Here is an 18,409-nt window from a genome sequence, read left to right on the forward strand (position 1 = left end):
AACACCAGGTCATTCTCAAGATCTTTCCACATTCTTAAAGATTACTGAGGACTCCAAAGAGCTTCTGTTTAGATGAGTTCTGTTTATTGATATTTTTATTAAAACTAAAATTTAAAAAAATGTACCTATTAATTCATTCAAAATAATAACAATAAATCCATGTTAGCATAAATAACATATATTTATGAAAAAAACTATATTTTCTCAAACCAAAATGTTTAGTGGGAAGAGTAGCACTGCTTTACAATTTTGCAAATGTATGTATGTCTGACCTAGGAGACATATAGATGCCATGTGTGATTCTGCCTTCATTCTAATATTCTACTTTGATAGAAGTAGATGAAGAAAACCTGGTCTCCCTCAGGTACATAGTTGGGAAAGGAAGAAGTATTTTAATTAATGCTTTTTCGGACAACTGTGGATCTTCTTCTTTGATACTACGTTAAAATTGAACAAATGATAATTGCTTAAAAGATGGCTACAATGTGGAATCTGAACCCACATCAATGAGCTTTTTGTACTTGTTACATTAAAATCCTTTGGTAAATTTTACCATTTGAATTGATCTTTTACCCAGGCATGAGTTAGCAAAATTATGCTACATTCATTGGGAAAATACTGGTTCATGAATTATCCAGACCTTTTACATATTGACACATTTCATTATATATTATCAAAAGGTTGATTTATTTAAATAATACCATTCTGATATGTACTATTTTAGGGCAGCCAGGCATGAGGATTGTGTTTCTTAGACTTCCAATATCTGTATACTACTCAGAACACTGTCAGTGAACACAGAGATCATAAATTTTTTGGAATGCTTAAAACAAAATGGTAAATTCCTTATAATGTTTAAAAATTAAAAAGGTGAATGTCTTTCAAAATTCTTTTAGGGGATATTTGGTAAATTTTACCATTTGAATTGACCTTTTACCCAAGCATGAGGTAAAACTGGTGGGGATGGTGACTTCAGCCATGAAATTAAAAGACAATTTCTATGGAAGAAAAGCTATGACCAACCTAGACAGCATATTAAAAAAGCAGAGATGTTACTTTGCCGACAAAAGTCCATCTAGTCAAAGCTATGGTTTTTCCAGTAGTTATGTATGGATGTGAGATTTGGACCATAAAGAAAGCTGAGTGCAGAAGAACTGATGCCTTTGAACTGTGGTGTTGGAGAAGACTCTTGAGAGTCCCTTGGACTGTAAGGAGATCCAACCAGTCCATCCTAAAGGAAATCAGTCCTGAATATTCATTGGAAGGACTGATGCTAAAGCTGAAGCTCAATACTTTGGCCACCTGATGTGCAGAACTGACTCATTGGAAAAGACCCTGATGCTGGGAAAGATTGAAGGCGGAAGGAGATGGGGATGACAGGGTATGAGATGATTGGATGGCATCAGCGACTCGGTGGACATGAGTTTGAGCAAGTTCTGGGAATTGGTGATGAACAACTTGTTGTAGCCTGGCATGCTGCAGTCCATGGGGTCACAAAAAGTTGGACATGACTGACTGGACTGAACTGAACTGAGGTAAAATTTGAAGGCCACCGAGTTGGCATATTTCTAAACCTTGCTGTTCTCCTTTCCAATTTGCCAGTTTAAGGTTTTATAATATAGCGCAAATGTTGTATGGATTTGGGGCATTTTGTTTTTGTTTGAGAACACAAGATCTCTGTGGGGATCTACAGAGTGTGGAACTCTGCCCACTGGAAAGTTTCTGATTGTCCAGGCAGAGAACTCTGAGTTAACTGTTGCAAATAGATCTTTACTCACATATACTATTTAAGACAGAATAGAAAACCACAGTTCATACACAAAAAGGAATAACAGTAATTTTTAAAAGCCTATTCTGGGCTCAAAGCAAAGGACTCCCAGTCCTTTAATGTCTAGCACTGGCAAGAGAAGTCTCCTTTATTTAGTCTTTATGATGGAAACATAAGAATTTATAACTAGAAATAATCATAATAATACAATTTTAAAGGATTTTTACTAAAAGGTCAGTCTTTATTACCATAACAATTTCAGAAAATGATGATTAATAATTGACTTTCAACACAAAGAGGTCCTAAATACTTTGTCTATTTTATTCAGCTTAATCTTGACCTTCATTAGTACCTAGGGACAGGCAGTCTTTGTGGCACCAGATCTATTCAGTTCAGTTCAGTCGCTCAGTCGTGTCAGGCTCTTTGCGACCCATGAATCACAGCACGCCAGGCCTCCCTGATTATCACCAACTCCCAGAGTTTACCCAAACTCATGTCCATCGAGTCGATGATGCCATCCAGCCATCTCATCCTCTGTTGTACCCTTCTCCTGCCTCCATTCCCTTCCAGCATCATGGTCTTTTCCAATGAGTCAACTCTTTGCATGAGGTGGCCAAAGTATTAGAGTTTCAGCTTTAACACCAGTCCTTCCAAAGAACACCCAGGACTGATCTCCCTTAGAATGGACTGGTTGGATCTCCTTACAATCCAAGGGTCTCTCAAGAGTCTTCTCCAACACCACACTTCAAAAGCATCAATTCTTCAGCGCTCAGCTTTCTTCACACTCCAACTCTCACATCCATACATGACCACTGGAAAAATCATAGCCTTGACTAGACGGACCTTTGTTGGCAAAGTAATGTCTCTGCTTTTGAATATGCTATCTAGGTTGGCCATAACTTTCCTTCCGAGGAGTAAGCATCTTTTAATTTCATGGCTGCAGTCACCATCTGCAGTGATTTTGGAGCCCAAAAAATAAAGTCTGACACTGTTTCCACTGTTTCCCCATCTATTTCCCATGAAGTGATGGGACCAGAGACCATGATCTTCGTTTTCTGAATGTTGAGCTTTAAGCCAACTTTTTCACTCTCCTCTTTCACTTTCATCAAGAGGCTTTTTAGTTCCTCTTCACTTTCTGCCATAAGGGTGGTGTCATCTGCATATCTGAGGTTATTGATATTTCTCCCTGCAATCTTAATTCCAGCTCGTGATTCTTTCAGCCCAGTGTTTCTCATGATGTACTCTGCATATAAGTGAAATAAGCAGGGTGACAATATACAGCCTTGACATACTCCTTTTCCTATTTGGAACCAGTCTGTTGTTCAATGTCCAGTTCTAACCAGATCTATGGGCCTTGTATATGCGAATGGGACTTCTTAGGATCAGTGTCAAATAATGGTTGCTTGTCTGGTCATCTGAGAGTTTAGAAATTCACCACTAGAAATTAAATGAAGTATTTTAGACCCATAAGCATTGGTCAGCCAGTTTCATGGATGTGTTCTATCCCTACCTTCAAGTTCTCTGGGATGCAAAAAGGGGTGGGAGATGGTGGGGTAAGAGAGTGGAGTAAAAGGGAAAGTCCAGTTTCTCCTAGGCCTTGGTAGCCTGGATATATAGGTAGAAATAGAGGGGACTTCCAGCTAGCCCAACAGCAGTCAAGAACTGTGTTCAGTTTACTTTTATATCCACATTACTGAGCACACAGACTGGTGCAGAGTCAGGCTTTCATCAACAATGTTTATTTCTAACATTCCTCATGTCACAGGCCACGTGTGCCATTCCAGATCTTCAGAGCTGTTGTAGGTCAAACTCTTAAATAATTGTTTGCGGGCATTTAAAAACTGCTTAAGAAAATTTTCCAGAGTAGAATTTAACATTTTTACTATAATAAGTAATTAGCCTTTGAGATTTGCTCAAAAGTAATGATAATTTGTCTTACATCTTTAATGTAGCATAATAAAACAAATGCAAACATAAGTTAAAATGGAAATGAACTATCTGGAGATGAATGGAATTTCCATCTCAAAAGATATTTCGTATTGGAACAACATAGAAACTCTCTGGGTTAGAGTAAAGAGGAATTCTACCTATGAATAGTAATAATAGCTACCAATTATTGCTATTGCTATAATCACTACTTGTCCTGTAGCAAGTAGCTACAGTGCTAGTAGTACTGTGCTATATCTGTATAATAATCCCATAAATATTCATATCCCCTTTCATTGGGGGAACAAATAAGGTTAGAGAGGCTAAAAGATTCAAACCCAGATGTTAACCTAGATAGGTTCCAGGAGCATCTCCAGCTGTGAGATTCAGTGATTGTTTGCCAGTCTTCCAGGAGCCACAGGAATGGCTTGCCCATAAATGGATTGTGAGGCAATGAAAGCCGGAATGAGCTGTGTGGGTGGTAGCTGTGTGCAGCTGAGTCCTACACAGTTCTGTGTGAGATTTTACTGTGCTGTGGAACTCCAGCACCTTTTCCTGTGGGGATCATTATCTGATTAAGCACATTGGTAGGCTTCCTAGTGTTCAGCAATTCACTAAAAGCAAGTATAATATAGATGAGCCATGCTTAGTTAAGTCCATCTATAATTTAAGATCAGCCCAATTGGACCCAAAGTTTTTCTACTATTCAGTTGCCAGTTTAAAAAATAACTTTTGGAGCAAGATCAAGAGTAGTGCAAAGCATTTTTCCACATGAAGAAGTGCATGTGACAGCTGGGATTTCAATTCTAGTTGCAAATTGCTTTCCAAAGAAACCCACAGTTAACATGTTCAATATACATTTGATTTCACAAAGGTCTAGATTGTAATTGTCACAGTTTTCTCTGCCTCCATCTATTTCTTTAAACCAATGAAATTCAGCTCCCCGTAAGCAGCTATTATTGCCCTGCGACCCGAAATTCATCATTTAAAAATGTACAAATACTTCTTTATAATCATAAGATAGCAGGATCTACAGAAAGTATCAGATCAGCAAGTATTATTTAAATATAGATGGAAACTCCTAGCCAGATTCTGGCTGGTAAGAAAATATCAATTAGCAGATGACTAAATTGGAAGAATCCACATTTGGCTACTGTAGTCTTGTTTTTAGCCCACGGCAAGCCAGATCTATCCAGTCACTCAATAAACTGAAACTCTGAATACAACTAGGGCCCTTTCAGGCTCCCAGGTGGCTCAAGTGGTAAAAAATCCCCCTGCTAGTGCAGGAGTCACAAGAGACGTGGGTTCGATCCCTGGGTTAGGTTGGGAAGATCCTGTGGAGTAGGAAATGGAAACCCACTCCCGTATTCTTGCCTGGGGAACCCCATGGACAGAGGAGTCTGGCAGGTTACAGTTCCTGGTGTCACAAAGAGTTGGATATGACCTAGCACACACACACACACACACACGCACACGCACACACACACACATAGGACCTTTTTAAAAAAAACAACTAAAACAGGAAGTACACATTTTTTTAAAGAACACCGTGTACGCACCTGCCATTGTCCTTTGTTTCTTAGTCTTGATGACAGTAGTGAGGATCATGTACGAGAATGTCTAGTTTTGTGCATGAAATTTATCCCAGAAAATTGGCCTAAAATTCAGCAGCTTTGGTACATGACTCCATGGCACTGCTCTAAAGCATTATCACTTCCTGCCCATGTGACCCTAGAAAAGTCACTTAACCTATTAAATGAAGTCTTTATATTACTACAGGCAGTTGCCATGAGAATTATGCAGAATAATGTACATGAAATACTTAATACGAGTACTGGTACAAAGTAAATGCTCAATAATGTATAACATTAACATATGTCATTAGACTTCAGAGAAAACTAACACTACTCTGTAAATTCACAACAGTAGTTATGAGTCAAACAGATCTTCTTTCAAATCTAAATTCTACTGCTTTCTAAGTGATTTGACTTTGAGAATGTCATTTAATCTCTCTGAATCTTTAAAATTCCAACTGATCTTTCTGAGGAACTGGGCTCTTTTTTTTTTTTTTTTTAAAGCATATTAGGAAGCATCTTATAGAAGAAATAAATGCTTAAATTTTGTGACTTCTCAAAATTATGTCTCTTCCATGACCAAGGAAGGGAAGTACATAAAGGGGAGGGGAGGTGATGTGAGAATGCCATTCAGATGTAGAGCCTAAGGGTTGTATTGTCTTCAGATAATATTTAAAAACAATACTTCAACTATAATTGTTATACTAGAAGTTGGTATATTAAAAAAAACAATAATTCAAGCTGGATTTTAAAAAGGCAGAGGAACCAGAGATCAAATTGCCAACATCCACTGAATCATAGAAAAAGCAAGGTAATTCCAGAAAAACATCTACTTCTGCTTCATTGACTACGCTAAAGCCTTTGACTGTGTGTATCACAATAAACTGCGGAATCTTCATAAGGAGATGGGAATACCAGACCACCTTGCCTACCTCCTGCGAAACCTGTGTGCATGTCAAGAAGCAACAGTTAGAACCGAACATGGAACAATAGACTGGTTCAGAATTGGGAAAGGAGTACGTCAAGGTTGTATACTGTCACCCTTCTATGCAGAATACATCATGTGAAATACCAGGCTGGATGAAGCACAAGCTGGAATCAAGAATGCTGGGAGAAATATCAATAACCTCACATATACAGATGACACCACTCTTATGGAAGAAAGTGAAGAGGAACTAAAGAGCCTTTTTATGAGGGTGAAAGAGGAGAGTGAAAAAGCTGGCTAAAAACTCAACATTCAAAAAACTACAATCATGGCATCTGGTCCCGTCACTTCATGGCAAATAGATGGGGAAACAATGGAAACAGTGACAGAATTTATTTTCCTAGAGTCCAAAATCACTGCAGATGGTGACTGCAGCCATGAAATTAAAAGACGCTTGCTCCTTGGAAAAAAACCTATGACAAACCTAGACAGCATTATTAAAAAACCGAGACGTTACTTTGCTGACAAAGGTCTTTCCAGTCAAAGCTATGGTTTTTCCAGTAGTCAAGAATGGGTATGAGAGTTGGACCATAAAGAAGGCTGAGCACTAAAGAGTTGACGCCTTCAAACTGTGGTGCTAGAAAAGACTCTTGAGAGTACCTTGGACAGCAAGAAGATCAAACCAGTCAATTCTAAAGGAAATCAATCCTGAATACTCACTGGAAAGACTGATGCTAAAACTAGAGCTCCAATAGTTTGGCCACCTGATGAGAAGAGCTGACTCACTGAAAAAGCCCTTATGTATGGGAAAGGTTGAGGGTAGGAGGAGAAGGTGGCGACAGAGGATGAGATGGTTGGATGGCTCCATCAACTCAATAGACATGAGTTTGAACAAACTCTGGGGGATAGTGAAGGACAGCCTGGCGTGCTGCAGTCCATGGAGTGGCAAAGAGTGGGATATGACTGAGCAACTGAAAAACAACAAAGGTAGAGCTTTCCTCATTTTTGTGCTCAAGGGGATTTCCCAGCCCATTCATGAGCAGAGAAGGTCCTCAGGGGTCAACAGACGGAGGGGGCACCCACCCGTAATATGTTCTGCTAACCTCCCAGAAACTTGTCCTGGAATCCATCTTGGCTGGAAGATGCACATATATATCAAGGAGCTCCCTGAATCAGACCAAATATCAGCATAAGCATATGCCCATATAATTTATCTGCTTCACAATCTCTGTCTTTTTGTTGAATTCTTTCTTCAAAGAAGACAAGGACCAAAGTCCTGCTTCAAGCTACCACATCTCTCATCCTCTAGCTCTGAGATCAAAATTTTGTCTTCTTTTTCTCATCACTATGATTAGATATCAGATTTCAAACTTTTTTTTTTTTTTTTAAATTTTTTAATTTCAGATACACACATGCTCCCCATCCTGAACCCTCCTCCCTCCCCCCTCCCCATACCATCCCCCTGGGCCTTCCCAGCGCACCAGCCCCAAGCATCCAGCATCGTGCACTGAACCTGGACTGGCATCTCGTTTCATACATGACATTTCATATGTTTCAATGCCATTCTTCCAAATCTTCCCACCCTCTCCCACAGAGTCCATAAGACTGTTCTATACATCAGTGTCTCTTTTGCTGTCTCGTATACAGGGTTATCGTTACCATCTTTCTAAATTCCATATATATGCGTTAGTATACTGTATTTATGTTTTTCCTTCTGGCTTACTTCACTCTGTATAATAGGCTCCAATTTCATCCACCTCATTAGAACTGATTCAAATGTATTCTTTTTAATGGCTGAGTAATACTCCATTGTGTATATATACCACAGCTTTCTTATCCATTCATCTGCTGATGGACATCTAGGTTGCTTCCATGTCCTGGCTATTATAAACAGTGCTGCGATGAACATTGGGGTACATGTGTCTCTTTCCCTTCTGGTTTCCTCAGTGTGTATGCCCAGCAGTGGGATTGCTGGATCATAAGGCAGTTCTATTTCCAGTTTTTTAAGGAATCTCCACACTGTTCTCCATAGTAGCTGTACTAGTTTGCATTCCCACCAACAGTGTAAGAGGGTTCCCTTTTCTCCACACCCTCTCCAGCATTTATTATTTGTAGACTTTTGGATCGCAGCCATTCTGACTGGTGTGAAATGGTACCTCATAGTGGTTTTGATTTGCATTTCTCTGATAAAGAGTGATGTTGAGCATCTTTTCAAGTGTTTGTTAGCCATCTGTATGTCTTCTTTGGAGAAATGTCTATTTAGATCTTTGGCCCATTTTTTGATTGGGTCATCTATTTTTCTGGAGTTGAGCTGTAGGAGTTGCTTGTATATTTTTGAGATTAGTTGTTTGTCGGTTGCTTCATTTGCTATTATTTTCTCCCATTCTGAAGGCTGTCTTTTCACCTTGCTAATAGTTTCCTTTGCTGTGCAGAAGCTTTTAAGTTTAATTAGGTCCCATTTGTTTATTTTTGCTTTTATTTCCAATATTCTGGGAGGTGGGTCATAGAGGATCCTGCTGTGATGTATGTCAGAGAGTGTTTTGCCTATGTTCTCCTCTAGGAGTTTTATAGTTTCTGGTCTTATGTTGAGATCTTTAATCCATTTTGAGTTTATTTTTGTATATGGTGTTAGAAAGTGTTCTAGTTTCATTCTTTTACAAGTGGTTGACCAGATTTCCCAGCACCACTTGTTAAAGAGATTGTCTTTAATCCACTGTATATTCTTGCCTCCTTTGTCAAAGATAAGGTGTCCATATGTGCGTGGATTTATCTCTGGGCTTTCTATTTTGTTCCATTGATCTATATTTCTGTCTTTGTGCCAGTACCATACTGTCTTGATAACTGTGGCTTTGTAGTAGAGCCTGAAGTCAGGTAGGTTGATTCCTCCAGGTCCATTTTTCTTTCTCAAGATCGCTTTGGCTATTCGAGGTTTTTTGTATTTCCATACAAATTGTGAAATTATTTGTTCTAGCTCTGTGAAGAATACTGTTGGTAGCTTGATAGGGATTGCATTGAATGTATAAATTGCTTTGGGTAGTATACTCATTTTCACTATATTGATTCTTCCAATCCATGAACATGGTATATTTCTCCATCTATTAGTGTCCTCTTTGATTTCTTTCACCAGTGTTTTATAGTTTTCTATATATAGGTCTTTAGTTTCTTTAGGTAGATATATTCCTAAATATTTTATTCTTTTCGTTGCAATGGTGAATGGAATTGTTTCCTTAATTTCTCTTTCTGTTTTCTCATTATTAGTGTATAGGAATGCAAGGGATTTCTGTGTGTTGATTTTATATCCTGCAACTTTACTATAATCATTGATTAGTTCTAGTAATTTTCTGGTGGAGTCTTTAGGGTTTTCTATGTAGAGGATCATGTCATCTGCAAATAGTGATTTCAAACTTTTAAGGATTTTATCATTCCAAGTTTTAAGTTTGTCCTTATGGGAACAGAACTATTTTATTTTATTAATATATTAGTATTTCCTTCTCTTTTGTATTTAATATCATGCCATGTGTTACACGTAAAAGTAGATTTTAAGTTGACTGCTGAAATACTATTTCTTCATCCAAAGCCATTTTATTTGTACAGACTTTATTGAGCATTTTATACTAGAGTGAAGACATTAGAGACATGATGAGTCGCAGCTTAACTAGATTGTCACCAAGAATCAGTCTGAGACAGTTAGTACTCTCAGACAACCAGTCAAGCAGTTAATGACTGAGAAAATCCCCTAGTTAATTTGTCAGCTGAAGTCTCAGTGGTTAGGAGCTTCATAAAGAACATGACTTGCATCCTACTCTATAAACTGTCATCTAAAAACCCCAAAAATGGCTAACAGGTAGAAATTCTCTCTGTCCCTTCTGGAATTACTGCTTCCTATGAAAAAGAGGATTCCTGTCAATGCCTAGCCATGTGACAAGGCTGATGAACAAGCATAGAAAGACCAACAGCTTGCAGCCTGCTATGGTCCCAGGGAGCCCAAAGCTGTGAGTAAGGACATTACTGCCATTTTGGCCAGGGACCCATGCCAGAGAGTGTAAATGAAAACATGTCTAATGCAGAATTGATGTTTTGGACTATTCTTACTGAACTCAAAATACCAGAGTCAGAAACACAATTTGGGCATAAAATCATTTCTAGGAAGTTAGTATTTATATAGGTCATATTGATTCAGAGAACGGTAAGGGATCTTCCCAAGACCTTCTGAGAGCAACATGCACCGGATGTAAGGGAGGCAGAAGTTATCCATGCCTGCTAGAAGTAGGAACATTCCCTCACTGCTTGGAAGTCCTCAAGTCCTGGAGTCTGTACTCCTGACTACAAATACTGAAGCTGCTTCAACTTCAATATATGAAGAGAAGAGGAAAGTATGAACAAATAACGGGGGGACAGACAACAAATGACTGAATATAAAATAACTTTTATATTCACAACCAGAACAGAGAGGAAAATGGGCATGGGAATGACAAAATGCTAAAATTCATCTATTACAGAATCTGAATTCTGTATACTTCTTCTAAAGCTGTTTTCTTAATGTGCCAGTTTTCTGGGGAAGCTCTCTAGGAAATTTGATCACATAGTTACATCACTATCCTAGCCTCTCAGAAAGTAGGTTTGAAAGGGACTTAGAAAGTTTCTCGTCCAGTAACTTCATCTTAGGAAAACGAAAATCAGAGCAGTAAGATGTTTTCCCCAAGGCTGTAAGTTAAATTAGAAGTAAAGCTGAGACTAGATGCAGGTCTTGACCCCCCTGTGCAACGACACTTATCCTCTTCTGTGTATGTGACAAGGGACAATGAAATATCCTGCTCCCAAGTCTCAAACCAGTCATTCTGGTCACAAGGCTACATTGATGTTTTCCTATGAAGGTTTCCTTGGGATGAAATTGGGAAACAGCATTTTATTCTTCCCTATGGACAGTTTGTTATAAAGACCTGCCCTGCAGCCCCTGATTCTTCAGGGGTTCTCATACTAACTTTCTATCCTAAATTCCCCCCTTGGGGAACTCCCTAAGCCTGCTCACAATCCATCTCTCTTAAACTAAAATTTATCTGTCCTGTGCTCTATTCTCTCAAAGAAACTGAAGTCGCTCATTTGTGTCCAACTCTTAGTGATCCTATGGACTGTAGCCCACCAGGCTCCTCCGTCCATGGGATTTTCCAAACTAGAATACGAAAGTAGGTTGCCATTCCTTCTCCAGGAGATCTTCATGATCCAGGGATCGAACCCAGGTCTCCTGCATTGCAGGCAGACTACAGTCTGAGCCACCAGGGAATCCGCTATTCTTTCAGTCTCAGCAAACATTTGGCTGAAAATCTGTTGAATCTACCTATATACATGAGGTTCCTTAACTTATCTCCACTTAGCTGACTCTCCAGATTAACGGGCATGGTCCATTCCCGCTTGTGCCCTTAGCACGCTGAGGACCTCCAGCTAGCCTAATAACATATGTAAGGATGTGTGGTGTGTGCTTTACAGTATGGCGTGTGTGCATATGTGTGTGTGTGCACAATATTTTGAGAATTTCTATAAAATCTTCTGGTTTCACAGTAGTGATATTACCAAAAGCACGACCACAAAGTGAAACAGCTAATTTCTGTGTCCTCCTACTTCCTCGTCACTAAAAGCTACCAAAAGTTAAAAGTGTTAGAGACTTAAAACTTGATTACTTTGTGATGGAACCCATAAACTCAGAAGGAAAGAAATTATAAAGAAGGGGAAACAGTAAGAGGAATAGGGTCTTGCTGACTATTCATCATCTTAACTAAACACATCCCCTGTTTAGAGTTATTTTGCAATAATGCACCATGGTTTTTATATCTCCCTGGTTTTTTGACATTATTTCTGTTTTTACATTTGCTTTCATTTAATTTGCTACAAACATTTTTAATATGTTGAATTGCTCATAACAGTTAATTTTTTATTAGAATGATGAAAATGTTTTATTTCTACCTTTTATTTCAATTCTCCAGATTTTATAAGGCATAAAAACTTCCTTATTTCTTGAGGAAATATTTCCTTCCAAGTCAAGAAAATGTAGGCTATTATTATGAGAAAAGAAAAGTCAAGTTTTATTTCAGTAACCACTACATTGATCATGTTTCTAATTCTGTCTACCTGAGCACAAAGCAAATTAATCCTGCTCTTAGATTATTGGCAGATTGGAAGAAAACACAAAAACAGTCTCCTGAGAAGATATAACTTATTAAAGTGCTGTCTTAAGATCATTTAATAAATTTAGAACGAACTGCTTGTCTTTGCCAAATCAACAGAACCAAGTAGAAACCTGAACACCATATTACCTAGATTTTAAGAAATTCTCTCCTTAACCATATACATGCATTTTTAAATAAAAAATTTTAGAATCATTTTAAATTTACAGAGGAGTCATAAATATTTATAGAGAGTTTTTGTATACCTTGAGCTCAATTTCCCCTGATTCCAACATCTGACATTAGTATGGCACATTTGTCATGACTAATAAGCCAATATTAATATACTGTTTTTAGCCGAAGTCCAGTTCTTACTCAGATTTCCTGTTTGTTTGTTTGTTTGGCCATGCCACGCAGCATGTGGGATCTTAATTCCCTGGCCAGGGATGGAGCTCGCATCCCCTGCATTGGAAGGGTAGAGTCTTAAGCACTGCACCACCAGGGAAGTTCCAGATTTCTATAGGTTTTACCTAATGGCCATGGTTCAGTTCCAGGACACTGTATAGAATACAGTTGAAATCATTAATCGACTCTATCAAAACTAAGACAACAATCTACATACCCCACAGAGTCCCATTTCAACTGCATAATGCAACTTCCTCCTTTCACAAAGTGTGTCCCAAAGGCACAAGATAGCTACCAGATTTATACAAAGTTGGTAAAACTTCAAGTCAATCCAGTGAATCAAAATTATCTACAAGGTTGTTTGCCTAAATAGCCTAACTAACCAAAATTGGTGTTTCAATAACAACTCATAGAAGTAGCTAGTGAACAAGAAATGGCAAGCTGGGTCTTTCACTGGCTGAACAGGAAGTGAAGTACGTGAAGGACAGGAGATGCTCGCAGGCTGTCCTTTGGGACTTTGTACTTCCCTCTGAGCATCCAGTGTCTTCTTTTCCACTTTCAGATTGTTCTAGGCTCAATAGCTAATCTTTTTTTGCCTCTTTTTATTTTATATTAGGCACTGCTGATCTAAAATAAAGTCTCCTTTGAGTTGGGTTATGCATTCCTTTAGTTTTTCCTATCACATCAGCTGACATACCACGGTCTGTGTGGGAACAAGGATATGAGTATGTGTGTGGTTTCTTTTCCTCTGTGCTTTCCCCAGCAAGAAAATCGCAGGGCTCGTCCAGACTCCTGCTACAGCCGGTAAATGATTCTGGGCTATCTGCCCATCTGACCTTGGGTGAACCAAGACAGGAACAGCAAAAAAGGGAAACTTTACAAGTGGCTATTCAAATAACTTACCATGTTTTACCAAAATGTATTACAGAAATGCCCCAGAATCTTCAAATTGGATACTAAAATCCATGGGGGTGCAATCTGTAGACATAAAGAAGGTCCCTTGAGTAGTTTCAAATTTTAAAAGTCTTTCATTTTTATAGTCACTAGCTTATTGCCAGTGCATCTTTTAGTTAAGTTTTGCAAACTATGCTAACTTCTCATCCTACTGTAAGTAATCCACAGCCTTTACTGATCCTGCTAGGATGTGTAACTAATTACTTTAAGACCTTCCTTATGCTTAGGAGCCAGACTCCCAAGGCAGGTATCCCCAGGTTTCTGTTTGGCTAACCTTTAAGTTGCATATAAATACCCAGGCATAAAACTGGTATCTGGATTTCCCAGACCAGTATTTCTCAACATGTGGTCCACAGGTCAACAATGTCAGAATCTCCAGATGTTACTTAAAATGAACATTCCAGGGTTTCAGGCAAACTGTCACATTGGGATCTCTCCTGAGGGTGGAGGAGGACAGAGAACTCACTTTTAAATAAGACTATAAGCCACTGTGATAACTGACAGTTATATATGAGTGTGTGTATATATATATGTGTGTGTGTGTGTGTGTGGTGTGTGTGTATAATCAAGGACAAGATATTTTGATTGTGGGATGGGACTTTTGGATATATGTTTTCAGGAAGGATTTCAGGCTTAGACCATGCTGACCTGAAGCCCTGACCTTCAAGGTCTGATTTATCTGGTACTAAAACTCCTTTGTTGTTTTTGTTATTCAGTCTCTCAGGGATGTCTGACTCTTTGCGACCCCATGGACATTGAGATAAGCACCATCTGAGAGGTGTGACCTGGAGAATGAGGTAGCCAAATATTTCGGGAACAGGGAATGATATGCACCAGAGCCTAAAGAAATGGAAAGGAGGTCAGTGTAGCAAGAGCCCTGGCAACCAAAGGAGAGAGGACTGGGAGACAAGTTTTGCAATTCAGAATGTAGGCAGGAAGATGGCTATATAATGTTTGCGGTCATACTAGTGTATTATCTAAGAAGATGCCTAAGAGTACTCTGACTCTTGGCGGTTGTAACTCACTATTTACCATTGATTAAAGTCAGGGATTTTATATCTCTGTAGAGGTATATATTAATTTACAGGAAATCCATAAACTAATTTTTTCCTTGTAAATAATCCCAAAGGCTATGATTTTATTTCTCTGTAGTATTTAATCCATGTTATATCTAACTCAATATTACTACTCCAACTTCCTTTGTTTTTAATTTTTCCATTGATCCTCTACATATTTGTGTCTTACATCCTTCTCTGAACCAACTTTTTCATCTTACAGTTTTCCTCATTAATGAATTACATAATTGTTTGAAAATTACACTTTTGCAGTTGCAGAGACAGGCAAGAACTGCTCATATGTGGCCTTGTACGCCTTGAAATGACTGTTGGATGCCTTTTAGACAACGGGTATGAAGGAGGAATGGCAGTAACAGAGAGACTGCTAGACGCCTACTGCAGTAGGGCAAGCAAGAGATGAAGTCAGACAGAAGAGGGGGATTCTGTGGCGACAGAAAGAAATAGATAAAGTTAAGAATAAACTTACAATCAGCTATTTAGTGAGACTTTGATTTAATAGAATTCAGGGTAGCAGGTAAGTTTCGATATGTGAATAGCACGGTGAAAGAGGGGAAATGTCAAGAAACAATTCTATCAGATCATGAAAATATTAGGAGGAAAACCCAGAGTATAAGACCATTGTGTAGGACATAAAACAACACACCTTTTTAAGATGATAAATAAGGTTCTTGCTCTTTTCAATCAGTCTTACATGAAATAATGCTCAGATAAATTGATATAATAAAAGGAAAATATAGAATAAATTTATAAAAATTTAACTTTGTAAAGAGTAGAAAGAGCATTAAAGTTCTACACATGGACATCACCAGATGGTCAACACAAAAATCAGATTGATTATATTCTTTGCAGCAAAAGATGGAGAAGCTCTATACAGTCAGCAAAAACAAGACCTGGAGCTGACTGTGGCTCAGATCATGAACTCCTTATTGCCAAATTCAGACTGAAATTAAAGAAAGTGGAGAAAACCACTAGATCATTCAGGTATGACCTAAATCAAATCCCTTATGACTATACAGTGGCAGTGAGAAATAGATTTAAGGGCCTAGATCTGATAGACAGAGTGCCTGATGAACTGTGAATGGAGGTATGTGACATTGTCCAGGAGACAGGAATCAAGACCATTCACAAGAAAAAGAACTGCAAAAAAGCAAAATGGCTATCTGAGGAGGCCTTACAAGTATCTGTGAAATGAAGGGAAGTGAAAAGCAAAGGAGAAAAGGAAAGATATACCCATTTGAATGTAGAGTTTCAAAAAATAGCAAGGAGAGATAAGAAAGCCTTCCTCAGCGATCAATGCAAAGAAATAGAGGAAAACAATAGAATTGGAAAGACTAGAGATCTCTTCAAGAAAATTAGAGATACCAAGGGAATATTTCATGCAAAGATGGGCTCAATAAAGGACAGAAATGGTATGGACCTAACAGAAGCAGAAGATATTAAGAAGAGGTGTTAAGAATACACAGAACAACTGCACAAAAAAGATCTTCACAACCCAGATAATCTAGAACCAGACATCCTAGAATGTGAACTCAAGTGAGCCTTAGGAAGCATCACTATGAACAAAGCTAGTAGAGGTGATGGAATTCCAGTTGAGCTATTTCAAATCCTGAAAGATGATGCTGTGAAAGTGCTGCACTCAATATGCCAGCAAATTTGGAAAACTCAGCAGTGGCCACAGGACTGGAAAAGGTTAATTTTCATTCCAGTCCCAAAGAAAGGCAATGCCAAAGAATGCTCAAACTACCACACAATTGCATTCATCTCAGTTCAGTTCAGTTCAGTTCATTCATCTCAGTTCAGTTCAGTTCAGTTCATTTCAGCCGCTCAGTCATCTCCAACTCTTTGTGACCCCATGAATCGCAGCACGCCAGTGACGTTAAAATTCTCCAAGCCAGGCTTCAGTAATATGTGAACCGTGAACTTCCAGATGTTCCAGCTGGTTTTAGAAAAGGCGGAGGAACCAGAGATCACATTGCCAACATCTCCTGGATCATCGAAAAAGCAAAAGAATTCCACAAAATCATCTATTTCTGCTTTATTAACTATGCCAAAGCCTTTGACTGTGGATCACAATAAACTGTGGAAAATCCTGAAAGAGATGGGAATACCAGACCACCTGACCTGCCTCTTGAGAAACCTGTATGTCAGGAAGCAACAATTAGTTAGATCTGGACATGGAACAACAGACTGTTTCCAAATAGGAAAAGGAGTACATCAAGACTATATATTGTCACCCTGCTTATTTAACTTCTATGCAGAGTACATCATGAGAAACACTGGGCTGGAGGAAGCAGAAGCTGGAGTCAAGATTGCTGGGAGAAATATCAATAACCTCAGATATGCAAATGACACCACCCTTATGGCAGAAAGTAAAGAAGAACTAAAGAGCCTCTTGATGAAAGTGAAAGAGGAGAGTGAAAAAGTTGGCTTTAAAGCCAACATTTTTTTTGTTAAACATTCAGAAAACTAAGATCATGGCATCTGGTCCAATCACTTCATGGAAAATAGATGGGGAACCAATGGAAACAGTGGCTGATTTTATTTTTCTGGGATCCAAAATCACTGTAGATTGTGATTGCAGCCATGAAATGAACAGACACTTACTCCTTGGAAAGAAAGTTACGACCAGCCTAGACAGTGTATTCAAAAGCAGAGAGATTACTTTGCCAACAAAGGTCTGTCTAGTCAAGGCTATGGTTTTTCCAGTAGTCATGTATGGATGTGAGAGTCGGACTGTGAAGAAGGCTGAGTGCTGAAGAATTGATGCCTTTGAACTGTGGTGTTGGAGAAGACTCTTGAGAGTCCCTTGGACTACAAGGAGGTCCAACCAGTCCATCCTAAGGGATATCAGTCCTGGGTGTTCACTGGAAGTACTGATGTTGGAGCTGAAACTCCAGTACTTTGGCCACCTCATGTGAAGAGTTGACTCATTGGAAAAGACCATAAGGCTGGGAAAGATTGAGGGCAGGAGGTGAAGGGGACAACAGAGGATGAGCTGGTTGGATGGCATCACAGACTCAATAGACATGGGTTTGGGTGGACTCTGGGATTTGGTGATGGACAGGGAGGCCTGGCGTGCTGCAGTTCCTGAGGTTGCAAAGAGTCAGACATGACTCAGCGACTGAACTGAACTGAACTGAACTGATTAAAGTTCAGTGTTAAAGTTAAGAAAAAGTAGACTTAAGTAGACATTACTAACTGAGCAGGAAAAAAATTAGGCCTCCAAAGAATATGTAATAAAAAGCTGTTCCTAGACTGGGAAGAAGTTTAGATAAGTAAGAAATCTATTTTACTCAATATATTTAGGAAATTTATGAATATGAGACTCAGCATTTTACCCCAGGCATGATTTTCAGAAATAAATTTAATGACAGAATTGTAGGATTTTCAATTTACCTATCAAACTACTAGGAAATTTTATTTTATATGATTCATAAAATCTTCACATCACTTTCTCAAAGTTTATTTACTTTTCACTTGAATTTCAATACAAACAAGTGATTTTCATTTGTGGTCATTTCTTTTATCACTCTACCACTTTAGTTTTATACTAGTACCTTTTCTGACAGCAAAGCCACAGATTGTTAAGAGATACTACTAAACTAATTTTCCATATTAGAGCT

The sequence above is a fragment of the Bos grunniens genome, chromosome 10 (assembly GCF_055505025.1).
Source record: "Bos grunniens cultivar Pamir isolate PY7600 chromosome 10, Bosgru_T2T1.0, whole genome shotgun sequence".
Lineage (NCBI taxonomy): Eukaryota > Metazoa > Chordata > Mammalia > Artiodactyla > Bovidae > Bos > Bos grunniens.